Source organism: Magnolia sinica, chromosome 10 (genome assembly GCF_029962835.1).
Source record: "Magnolia sinica isolate HGM2019 chromosome 10, MsV1, whole genome shotgun sequence".
NCBI classification, from domain to species: Eukaryota; Viridiplantae; Streptophyta; class Magnoliopsida; order Magnoliales; family Magnoliaceae; genus Magnolia; species Magnolia sinica.
The window spans coordinates 34,105,974-34,119,452 of NC_080582.1; positions in this window are offsets into that span (position 1 = coordinate 34,105,974).

Here is a 13,479-nt window from a genome sequence, read left to right on the forward strand (position 1 = left end):
AGTTACATTCTATGACTAGAGTTGCTTAGCTTCAACCTCCTTCTGTAGCACTATAGCCTCAACCTCCTTGCACTCCGTCTTACCATGCAGTATCTCACGGTGAGCATTCAGAAGGGGAGGAGTGAATTGAAGCAAAGGCGCATGTAAAAAGGGGGGGCAAAAATAGCTAAGTAATTAGAGAAGAGCTCAAAAAGAAAAACTTACCTTGACAAGGACCCTCGCTAGTTGCCCCACCACCTCATCCGGGAGCATCTCCATCACTAGGGTTGTATACGAATAGAGTTAGCTCGGTTAGCTCGCTCGACTCAACTCGAAAAAGCTCGATTCGACTTGGTTCAAAATTGAGTTCAAGCTAAGTTGAGGTGATTTTTTGAGCTCAAAAAAATTTAAATCGAGTTTGAGCTTGCCCAAGCTCGACTTGACTCGGATTGAACTCAACTCAAATCGAATTCGGATTGAACTAATTTGGTGACTCGGTTACTTTGATATTGTTGTTGCTCATAAAGTGTTTGAAGAAATGACTCGATGAAGTGTGACTGGTGGCAAGGAAGGTACATATATGAAATGATGGAGAAGGTGAGCTTGAGAAATGATGAACGGATTGGCAAAGTAAATTTATCACGACCATTTATTTTAGGTCCCACAAAGCTTCCTACCATGGGAACTTGTTGTATGCAAGGTAACTGGCAATTCACATCCTCATTTCAACCATTAAAGCTTTTCTTCGCATGGATCTAGATCCATATAAATACCCTTTTTCTTATTTTTTATGTTGCTTATAAGGTGTTTGATGAAATACCTGTAAAACCACTGCTATTGTTTTACACACAATGAGATTTTAAAGGTGCAGTCCATGTGTTTGTGAAAATTCTCCACAAGCGAACTCGACTTGATCTTGGCTCAAACTCAGCTCGGACTAGCTCGAGCTACTGACCGAACCAAGTCGAGCTGGCCAGTCAGGCTCGAGGTCTGAACCGAGCCGAGTTCGAGCTGGGGTCAGTAAGTGGCCGAGTCGAGTCAAGTTGTGCCAAGCTTGACTTAGTTTGACTCATGTACACCTCTATCCATCGCGCTGGTGAACTCAGCATTGGGGATATGTTGGTTAAACCAATGCAGCAGACCCTCCATCACTTTGTGGACCGACCTAGAAGATCAGTGACCCCCGTCGCCACGACTGTCAGGTGAGCCCTCTGCATGAGATGTAGAAGCCTCAGCCCTAGTCTTCGCGACCAACTAAGCACGGGTCTCCACAGTGAAGGACAACCCCACAACCACCTCAGCCACCTCAGAGCTAGCAACAATGGGAGTCATGGCCAGCGCGATATCCACAACCTCCTGACCTACGAAGGAATAAGGACCGACCTTCCCCTTGCTCTTCGAGGTCAGCTTCTTCTTCTTCTGGGACAGCTCGGTGAGAGGGGGCACCTTACACTTCAAAGGCCTTACCTTTAGCATGTCTGCATAAAAAAAAGGGAGTTAGCGAAATACCACAAAATATTTTAAATCCCGAGCAACCTACTGAAAAAGTTATACCTGTCAAAATTAGATCAAGACCTGATTTAAGTAGAAGCTTGGGTGTGATAAGCTCCCTCCAAGATCTCAACTCAACATCCACTGACCTAGCTCCAGCAATCCAAGTAAGAGTTTCTACACCCAAAATAGTGGGGTACTTGGGGACACTTGCCAGAAAAGAACAGAAGTTGAAATGAAGATGATGATCGAGCAAAACATAAAAAAAGGAGAGGGAAGATCTAAGTCTGGATGTACCAATCTGGCACAATGAAGGAGGTCAGGACCCATGAATATAACCTGGATATCCCTGGCGTCTCCCACTCCCCCGACGCCTAGAACCACTTATTCTTCCAATTCTTATTTGAGGTCAGGACGTCCGTGATTGTGGCCCTACCGAATCCTCTCCAGGAGAAGAAATAATACCAACCCTCATGAAGAGGGTTAGATTTCACCTGGTATAGGTGGAGAAACTCATACACGGTCAGCTTGGGCTGGTCAAACTTGGACCAGAGGATGAACGACCCCACTAATGCCCTCCAAGAGTTTGGGATCAGCTGCCTAGGGGATAACCCCAAGTGCACAAGCACCTGCCTCACTATTCTCTAGAGGGGAAGCCTAAGGCCGCACTGGAGGGCGACCAAAAGATGGCTACCTCGCCCTTAGGGGGCTCACTAGGAAGCTCGCCCCATGAGGGAGCTTGGAGTACCACAGAGTCTAGAATGTGGTATCCTGACCTTGTCCTCACCAAGTCTGCCTTCATCAGGATGAATTTAACTAGCCATTTTTCTTTCACCATCAAAGAGGATTTACTAACCTCCTCCATCGCCGGGAAAGTCCCCTCCGCCTCCTCCAGCAGCTTTGCTAGGGACCGTTCAATTGCCCACAATGCATGGGACGCATGAAAGTCCTTGTCGCTCATAATCATCAGCAGTGATGGTGGGTTCAACATGAGGTGAAGATTGTCTGCCCCACCATCACAACCAAGGGTCCTCTCTAGTGGACTTGAGGTTTTTGGCATGGTTTTGGGCCCAAATAATGCCGAAAAACCTAGAAGAAAAGAATAAAAAAGGGGAGAAGGACAATAGTACAGGAACAGAGCTCACTAGGAAGAAGGTCTCTAGGAGATTACTAGAGTTCACGTCAAGAATTGTCTAAGTGTAGGAAGATGGGCGAACGGGTAGAGTGATAGTGCAAAATGAGCCTTGCTCGATTAGGGTTCTCCCCTTTTATAGAGAAGATGACCATGCAACATTGAATGTTGCATTCATTACGGCCATCAGAATGGCTCCTTGACACTCACGACCAGACACACGGAGCTCCGTCATTTACCATATGACTCCACAACCAAAGCGTGTGCCATGCGTCGTCGCCCCATTTGTCAGACTCTAAAAAGGCTCTCTGTCGACGCATGTGACCTCAAACCACGAGCATACCGCCTCAAGTACCATGTGTCCTGATTGTAGATACACTTTGAATCCTAAGCACGCCGCCTAAAGTCAACATTAATGAGGAATCGACTCAACGCCTCTGGTAACAATGATCCAACCTGACCGAGTCCAACCTACTTCTCAACCCTGCTTCACAAACTTGTAAGTAGGGGGGGTTACTTTTATGAGAAAAAATGGACCGACCTATGGAAAATTGTCAGGTTAAAATCTTACACACTCAACTAAGCAAATAATAAGCCCTTCCGTTCTCCTCTCTCCACGGCAAAGAGATAGAGAAGGAAGGATAGGAAGAAGAAACACAGTTGCTATGGGAATCCACTTCCTACTCAAAGCTCATGGCAAAAGAACATGCCCGTAAGAGCACTACCTCCGTCAATTCCCAGATCTCCAGAGTTTGCGAGGAGCGCTCCATTCCTTTGCTTGACTAAGGAGACAATTCAGCATTACCTAGGTCGGCATGACCTAGGACGGTATGACCGAAGCCGACATGGCCTAGGTCGACATGTCCCAGGTCAGCATACTTCAGGTTGGCTCAACCCACCTCCCATTGAGGTTTGACCGTATCCACCCGAGATCTCAACCAACAATCTAGAAAGTTTATTGCGAAAGAGACCCGTTTGAGGTCTTGAGAGGATATCCACGACACGCTTGAGATCCTGAGATCTTTTGTCATGCCCCAAATCTGGGAACGAACAACTTTCGTAATGCCCCGAATCCAACACTCGACTTCCATACACCAAGTCTCGAGTTCAGAGCACTACAAGGAAGATATTTTTTTACTAAAATTTTCTTGGTGTGATTTTTTTTATTATATAATACTTAAGCATGATGATTCGTGATCACAATACCAAGCAATAGTCTCCATTATAAATCCAGATGGTTACAAGTACAATGCTTTCCAAAAGGTACACAACGTCAATATTGCCAAATCAGAAAATAAATACAATACATCAAGAAAGCTAAGTCGTCCAAGCTACTCCTACCCTAAAAAGAAATGGGAAAAGGAAGGCTTAGGTTAAAAGCCCAGTGAGTACACTTATGTGTGTATAGTGTACAAGCATATAGTAAGAATCAAAATATCAGAGTAGATAAACTGAAGCATGGTGACCAGGTAATGTTACATAAAGCCAAGAGGGCAGGATGTAATGCAAGAGATTATATACAAAAGTATGTCGGGTGAATGCATGCATGCAAGTCCTCTTCCAAAAGTCCACATCACAATACAGTTATCATCATTAGGAATCACTAAGGCCTAGTATCCAGAGCAAGTCTGAAACTTATTGAATAGAGGCCTCGCATACCCGCCTTGTCAGTGGAGGGCCTATAGCTATGCCATTACCCACCAGCACACCGGTAGCGAACCCATTTCAGGGGCTGGTCAAACCCAACCACATTTGCTCTAACTCTTCAGCTAGGCATGGCCGAACCTCTTCTCACCCGACCGCGTTGGCGGGAGTCAAGCTTACTATGGTCTTCGGCACTAGGTGACCCATGGCATCCGTCCAATCTTGACAATGAGGCTCGAGGGTACCACTCGAGGTTTAGGGAGTTTTACTCAGGCATGTGAGCATAAGCTAGATTACCATGCACATACAATCATTATATCTAACCACACACATACATCTGCATAACCACATGTATTACATCACACAATCGTCGCACAAGTGCCATCACCACATGCATAGTTTGATTTGAATCCAACACCTCAACATGTCTAGCTATCATTTCAAGTGGACTAAGGCCCAATTCATTGCCATGCTCGAATAGGCCAATTAGTGGGTCACTACATCCTAACTTTTTGGCTTGTTGGGTGACCTATTTGATCACCACAATCAATCCATGCAAGAGTTCAATCATAATTCATTCACAAGGTCCAAATGCAACTTGGCATACACACATCACAAGGAGTCTTGTACACTTACCAAGAGACAAAAACATATGCCCAATATGCTTGCCACTAAGGGGGCCATAAGGCATTTGCTTAAAGGTGAGCCTTAAGATTGGTGAGCCCACCATTCTAATTCCATAAAGAACACATCATTACGGACTGCAAAATGGTCTCACCATTAACAAGTTAGGTCTAATCAATCAACCCGACACACATCTTAAGTTCACATTCCTAAGAGGCTATGCAATTAGAATAGTTCACAATCCAAGTGACCACACAATTATCATGAGTCTACATGGTCCCGTACACACTCAAGTATCATAAGTTTATATGGTTAAGTGGCCCCACAATGCCACTCTACTTGTCATAATAAAGGATATAAGGTCACATGGTTACTTATTCGTACTACATAGCTCATATATCTATGGGTAACAACTTTATTAAGCTCCCACATGGTCAAGTGGTCGGTGCCATAATTTCACTTGGTTGAGTGTACATACGATTAGTATCATGGCCTAGTGAGTACATCTCAAAGCATCCAAGGCACAATCACAAGCATACCCACCATATCCGGCTACGCTACGTTACACTAACTCTTAATCTATGACCACCCTACACTTCATATGGAGAATGACTCGGATTCGGTGTCACACGATCAAGAGGCCAAGGAGTAGTTTCCATCACATCACATATAGTTTAATGGTCCCCACATCTGCCTCACTAATGAGCATAATGTAGGTGTCATATTTATGTTATGTTACACTGAATTGAGGGTAACTCCATTATCAAGTTGTGTAATCCAACCCGACATAACAACCCTTAAGACTAGGAGATTCAAACTTACAATTCAGTTGTACATAATTCGAGTGGTCACACCTATGCCCTTAAGCACAAGGTCGCACCATTGGATGACCACCATTACCATTTAATTTTATATGGTTGGGTGACCTTGTGTACACTTCACGATCGCGTGGTTAAATGGCTACATTTACACCGCATGATTGAGTGGCTATTCATGATAGCAAGGCCACATAAGTAAGAAGCCGCATAATTCACAATAACGCATGGTAAGTGGGCCTCACACTTCACAAGATCAAGGGTTGTAAAACACCTAATTACATAGTACATCACACATCAAAGTTCATCTGATTGTACACGTCATATGGAGTCATAAACATTTGCTAAAGGAGTTCATTCATTGGCCCATGTAAGACTACCACTAATGGTTCCACAAGGCATACACTTAAGGTGGGCCTCATGGCTTGTGGGCCCATGGCCCCAATGCCCTTGTGAACAAGCTAGTGGGGGTCTACAAGTAGGCCCAATATTGTCCATAAGGTGGGCCTAACATTTGGCCCATCCCACAACTCAAAATGAACCAAACCTTAATCCAATTGGGCGGGGTCCTAACATGGCTGATACAATGGAATGATGGCAAAAATGTAGATGGAAGTTCACCAATGGTTGGCATGCACAAACTACTTATATCTTGGCAAGGTCCTCCAATGGATGAACAACATATACATCGAGGTGGGGCCCACCCATCCAATTGGATGTGAATTACGAAAATAGTTCAGCGGCCCTAGAAAGTTCAATGGCGGGAGCATTTTCCCATGTTATGGCCTACTACATTTTGGACTTTATTTTAACTTGAGGTGGGGTCCACAATGGGCCCGATGAATGGATAGTCTTGGATGGAAATCAAACATTATAGCGGGATTTTCAACAGTGGCCATTCAAATAAGGCTACTTTATGTGGTGTGGGTGAGTCAAGGTTTGAATCTATCTCATTGTTGTGAGACCTATCAGAGATTGTGGCCCACTCGAGATTGTGACCCACCTGATCTGTCTAAATGGATGAATGGGAAAAATACAAAGTGCGTACATTGAGTTGGGCCCCAGTAGCGTGGGGATCAATGGTCTCCAGACAGTGTGCTTTGGCACACTGGTTGGGATGGCTGGTCCCACCTAATGGCATCCTTGCCCTTCTCCTTATATATATATATATATATATATATATATATATAATTGAATAGACACGTGGCAATAGATGTGTGCATGAGGTTGTACGTCCATACATACCACTAAAGTCCATAATTTGGATGGTTCGAATCTCCTAGAGACATTATAATGGGTTCACAAGAAATCTCTTAGCCATAAGAGGTTAATCCCATGGTTCCTATGGATTTTAGCCCACCTAGGGTTTTCTTCACTTGATTTTTGGTGCCTGACATGAAATAAGCTGTCATGATGGATGAACAGTGTGGATGCAATAGATATAGTATGGTGATGCCATGGTGGGCCCACAGCCCATTTGGGCAAAAGAGATGGGGAGGGAATTAATGTCTCTTCTCTGGGTGTACGTCCAGAGAGGACATCCTTTACTACTTCATTATATATATATATATATATATATATATATATATATATATATATATATATATATATATATATATATATATATATATATATATATATATATATATAATTTTAACAAACAATAAGGTGGGTTCCCATGGCTCTAACGGTGGTGCCATTGTCCTTACTATTTTTAAAAGTATGGCCCACCTGAGCCTTAGATCAGTCTAGTTTTCTGCGTTTCCCACCTTAAATGATCCAAGAAATTGGATAGATGGCTTGGATCTAACACGTACGTCATGGTTTGGCCATGGTAGCCCCAATATTTCTTAGCCAAAAAGAGTGCCAGGGTTGTCCTTCTCTGGACACATAGTATCCATTGAGAACACCATTCCATCCAATTTTATTTTCTTGAGTGTGTGAGGGCGTACGCGAGTTTGACCAACCAAGTGGCCATATTTGGACATTTTGGATTATGCTTAGACATCACAGTGGACCTTGGTCCTGAGTAAGCTGGTATTTATGTTTTCTCTTCATCCATATCATTAAGACCGTATACCCGTGTATGATGGTTAGTAAACATCATGGTGGGCCCATGGCTAGTGGGTCCCACACAAGCTTTAGATCAAGCTAATATTGTGCATTCTTCCTTCACTCACATGTATGGAACCTTTATGAATGGATTGGATGGCATACATCATAACAATAGGGCTCACTAATAGTTGGTCCCACTTCATCATCACCAATATCAAATCTACAGGAAACAAACCAGCAAAATAAGTGGAGGGTGTACTCACCTTGATGATCAAGATAGATGGTTGAGATGGATTGATGGAGTTAATGGTGGCCCACCAAGATCACTTTTCCCTCTCTCTCTCTTATTGTAGAAAATTGGTGAAAATGTAAGGAATGGAGTGGTATTTGTAGAGAGATGGCTAAAAATGTGGTTAGGTTAGATAAATGTGATTATGGATAGCTTATGCTTGGATTATGGATATTTGTGCATGATTAGGACTTAATGGTGTATTAAAGGGACATGGGATGTTATGGTATGATGAGGTCATGCATAGGATGTGGTATGGAGAAGAGTTGACTTCGAGGTACACATGAGAGAGTGGTAGTATGGGAGGGTGACATCACACACATGGGTAGAGATTCTCTCACCCATGAGTGGTATGATGCATGTGTGGATAGCATGTACTGCACGCATGTATAGAATGGAACGTACAACGCCATGCGCACATGATACACCAATGATTCTTCGTAGTGTATCTCACTAATGGAGTGTCGCACGGATGCACAGGTGGTATCTCCATGACCGCGGTGACAGGGCGGTCGATATGGCGAGGGTTTCGAGGTCTTAGGGTTTCGATCAATCGGGTGTGCACTATGCACAACTAGTCTAGGTTTGGCCAAGGGCATCGATCATCATGAACATATGCATAAAAAAGGTATGAAATGGACGGGGTCTTACATCTTCACCGAGAATCTCAGGAGATTCCCCACTCATTCGAGATCCAAATCCCTCTATGATACAAACCTACTAAACAAGGAGATCTCCTCTATATCACCGTCTCTTTTAAACTATAAATAGAGATGCCTTTAATGGTGAAAGGTACGTACAATTTTTAGCCCTAAACCCTTAATACTCGACTAGACCCAGATTCCTTTCCTGACTTAGGCATCGGAGGGTCCCCTGCTTAAGCCAAGGTCTTCCTTGTCCATTCCTTATGCAGGTCCATCGGTCGAGATAGGGTTAATCAAATTTTTTGCATCAACATATATCATTGGAGATTGAGAGAAATAGGAGAATGAAAAATGAAAACAACTCCCATATCCCGCAAATCGTCTATTTCCGGCGCATGGGGATTTCAAATACCTAGAAACTAATTGTGCCACATCATCTGTGCTGACATCAACATAATGTAATAAGATAAAGATATGTTTAGAAAATACTTCCTTGTTAATAAGGAATTAACTAGGCGTCATGTTCCAGTACCTTCTTCAATAACTGCGACTCAGGATTTGTGATGTCCATGGGACATTGACCATAGGCCCTCCTTGATGCATGCATTGTATATCTATGCCGTTTATCCATTTTTTTTCCAGATTATTTCAGTGCAATGCCCAAAAAATGAAGTAGATACAAATCACACATAAATCACACCATAGAAACAACGGGTCATTGAACATTGCCCATTGAAAACTTCATAATGTATATTATAATATTTATTTGTCATATAACCTATTTTGATAACGTCACTGTTCGAGTTTGGGATCTTATCATACACCACTATAATGTAATCCCCAACTACACAACAGATCTTAATCAATCCTATGTATTAGAAATTTGGATTTAATACTATTGCTAATCCATGCACTATGCGAAAGCATGTTTAATGAAGATAAAACAATCACAATAAACAAAATAAGCAAACAAGTAAGGAAACAAACACATAACACAACAATTTAATATGGAAAACTCTTGTGAGAAAAAACCACGACATAACGCGATAAAGATTTACTATAATCAAAACTTTAGAGTTTACACAAATAACCGTCTTTAATTATAGGATCACCTAGTGTCCCTTTGCGATGCTCACTTAGGAAAACCCTAACCCTTTGAGAAAATACATTTACAATCTCTTATAAGTATATAAAACTCTCTCACCTCGCAAACCCTTACCCTTGGAGAGAAAACACTTGCATTAACCAGGCCTTAATCGTGATTAGACTTAAATACACCGATTTTTGCAAATCTGTGTAACACGTTGGTGGGACCAAATGCAACCTTCGGTCAGACTAAATCAAACCGACTCACTTTTCAGTTGAACCGAAAATGTACGAATCTATGGAGTGTGTAAAATGTGATTCCCCCACTAATTCAGTTGGAGCGATTCGATACCGTTCGAACCAAATGTGGCCTTCTCTACATTATCAGATTAATAGAATCCAAAGCATCCTACACATCAATATTCACATTGACTTTCATTATGTCAAGTCACCATGAGGACCTCCCATGCAACCTACACCATGAGCATAAACTGCTCCTTGCATTCTCCACCTGGAACGCAGCTCTATCCACACCCTTGTACAAGGGTTCTCAATCTCATCAATGGCTGGAAAGATTGATCAAGCCTAAGCAATGCTTGAACTTTTCTATGTTCATCGGCTTAGTCAATATGTCTGCGACATTCTCATCCATATGAATCTTCTAAAATAAAATCTCTCCTCAAGTAATGAGTTTTTATATCTTGTGGAATCTCACGTTGATGTGCTTGGTTATCTCGTGATACGCCTGATTAATCGCTAGATGGATAGCACTCTAATCATCGCAATGTAACCAAATCGCTACCTACTTGAACTCAAGTTCTCTTATCAGACCTTTCACTATAATGCCTCCTTTGACACCTCTGCCGCAACCATATATTCCGACTCAATATAGACAACGCTAACATAAACTATAACATAAATCTTCAACATATCGATGCGCCTATTAATGTGAAAATGTATTTCATAGTGGACCTCTTATTGTTCAGATCTCCTACATAATTTGAATCCACGTAACCTATAACTCCCCTTGAACCTCCATGTCCCCTAAACAAGATCCCAATGTCGACTGTGCCCTTAAGGAGAATCCACTTAACAACATTCTAATGCTCATTTCCTGGATTCATCATATATCTGCTAACCACACTAAGTATCTGTCAGATATCCAACCTCGTGTAAACCATTGCATACATGAGATTCCTCACTGCACTCGTGTACGACACCCGTGATATGTCTAAAATCTCCTTTTCCATACTTGAACATGATTTGGCTGGCAATTTAAAGTGACCTGCTAAAGGCGTACTAATTGGCTTAGCACCTTTCATGTGGAACCTCTCTAGTACCTTTTGTGCATAACCCCTCTAAGACATATCAATAGCTAATATCTTCCTATTTAAGAAAATGTTGGTGCATGGTCATCCACAGTGAGGCCCATCACATCAAGTCTTTAAATCATTAAATCATGGTCCCATTTGTACAAACTGAGAACAAAAACATAGTTTACAACATCTTGGGCCAAGCTTCTCATAAATTATAATAAGTTAAATTGGTTTCAGACAACAATATCCAACCATACCCACAAGTTCAATTGGATGGCCTAAACTGCTAACCAGTTAAGACTACAGAGCCTCAGAAGTCCAATGTAATATTTATACGGCCCTTATACAAATTGCAGATCTCTTATTGGGGTGTTTGGACCATCCATACAGCACCAAAACCTATTTGATCATGTACATGTGTGGTATTTTAGTAAGTTTTGGCCTTTAAGGTAATTCCCTAATTAGATTACACTACCTCTATTTTCTTGCCAGCAAGGTAGTTTTATTTTATTATTTTAGCAAATAACATCTGAAGACATGGTGATTGAGATCTAACTTTTTCTAGAGTTCTTTCTCAATACTTCCTGAGACTGTACACAACTATAAGAAAGGACAATTAGACCATATGTTTGATACACTTGATATATATTGTACATTCATGCTCAAATAAAACTTTTATGTTCTTTCTTCAATTCTGAATCTGTGCCCAGGATCTTCTTCACAACACTCAAATTCTTCATGTCAAACTCCTTGCTTAACAAAGACTAAAGAAAAGTATCTCCTTGTCCTTTGCATCAATCAACATATCATCAACGTAAAACATTAGTAGAATGTAGGACCCCACCTCATGCACCTTGTAATACACGTAACAATCATACTTAAACCTAATATAGCCAATCTCCACCATGTAGGAATCGAACCGCTTTTACCACTACTTCAGAGACTACTTAAGCCCATACAACGACTTCTTTAGCCTACACATGTGGCCTTCATTAATAAGCTTCTTGAATCCTTCAAGCTTCCTAACGTAAACAACTTCCTTTAAGTTCCTATGACTTCCTACAGATTTCTTGTCTTACACCCGTGGGCCTTGATACCTGAGTTTTACAATTCTTTTACTCCTAGATCTCTCAAATGTTCCAAGTATCTAAATAAGAATGGTGAATGAGTATTTATAGGCATCCGTATGTGTGAAACTCCAAATGTACATAACACATACCTGTGCGAGTTGCATTTGTGCGGTGTACCACAAATCTTCCAATCTTATCCCCCTTCCTAGCCCCACAACTATGTAATTCCCTTTTCCTATCTTCTCTATTCAGTTGCGTGGTTGTGTAACACATATTTTTTGTGTAGCCGTGAAACACATTTTTTATGCAAGCGTGCAACTAATTTTGTACCCCAACACAAGCAAAATAAATCTACTGGCAGGCCCAAAAGCTCAAATGCTACAACAAAGCTCCATAATATTTATCTCCCCAAATCTCCTATTAGGACATCTTCGGGCTAAACCTTGCTACGATCAATCTTGCACTACCTGTACAGTTGGGTGCAATTACACACAAAAGATAATGAGTGACTAACTCAGTGATAAGTCCCATCAAGATTACACAATTGACATAATAATCAAGGATAATTTTGAGAAAAACATAAAAATAATAATGGTTAATAATGCTTCTTATTTAAAATACATAAATGCATGAAAATGCTCATGTAACATCCTGAAATTTTCATGGCCCAAGTACATACTCGTGCCTGAGAATTTTGGATTTTAATAATGTATAAATTAGATACTTTAAAAATTGCACTATATATATATATATATATATATATATTCATTTAGATTACATCCAGTTACATTCACGAAGGTAACCATTCACAAGAATAAAATTGACTGTATTTATTATTTCATCTGAATAAAAGAATTCAACAAATTATCAAATGCCCTCTCAATGGGAACTTATTACATTAGGAAGTTTACAACGAAAATATAAAACTAAATCATAAAATTATCTTCTTATTTATTCAATATAATTTTCCATAGGGAGATGGTCCTCTAGGTCTTCAATCTGTATATCACATGCATCATCTCTATAGTTAGAGAGGGTCAATGCCCTACTCATAGTGATGGTTTTCCTTTAAGATTAACAATAATTAAAGAGATTCATAAAAGTAATGTAAGGGTTCTGATACGTCTCGTACTCCACGACTACGAGAGGTATTAATATGCGCAACCAATATGTATATGAATGTATGTCTAACAAAGTGTGTGCGACTCATCATACGTAGTGATCATTATAATTTGAAATATAATTCATAGAAAACCGAACTCGCCCCGCATCCCATAACTATGGAATTCGTCGGCGTGTCCAACGTTAACGTGGATTTATACAAACAACTCAAG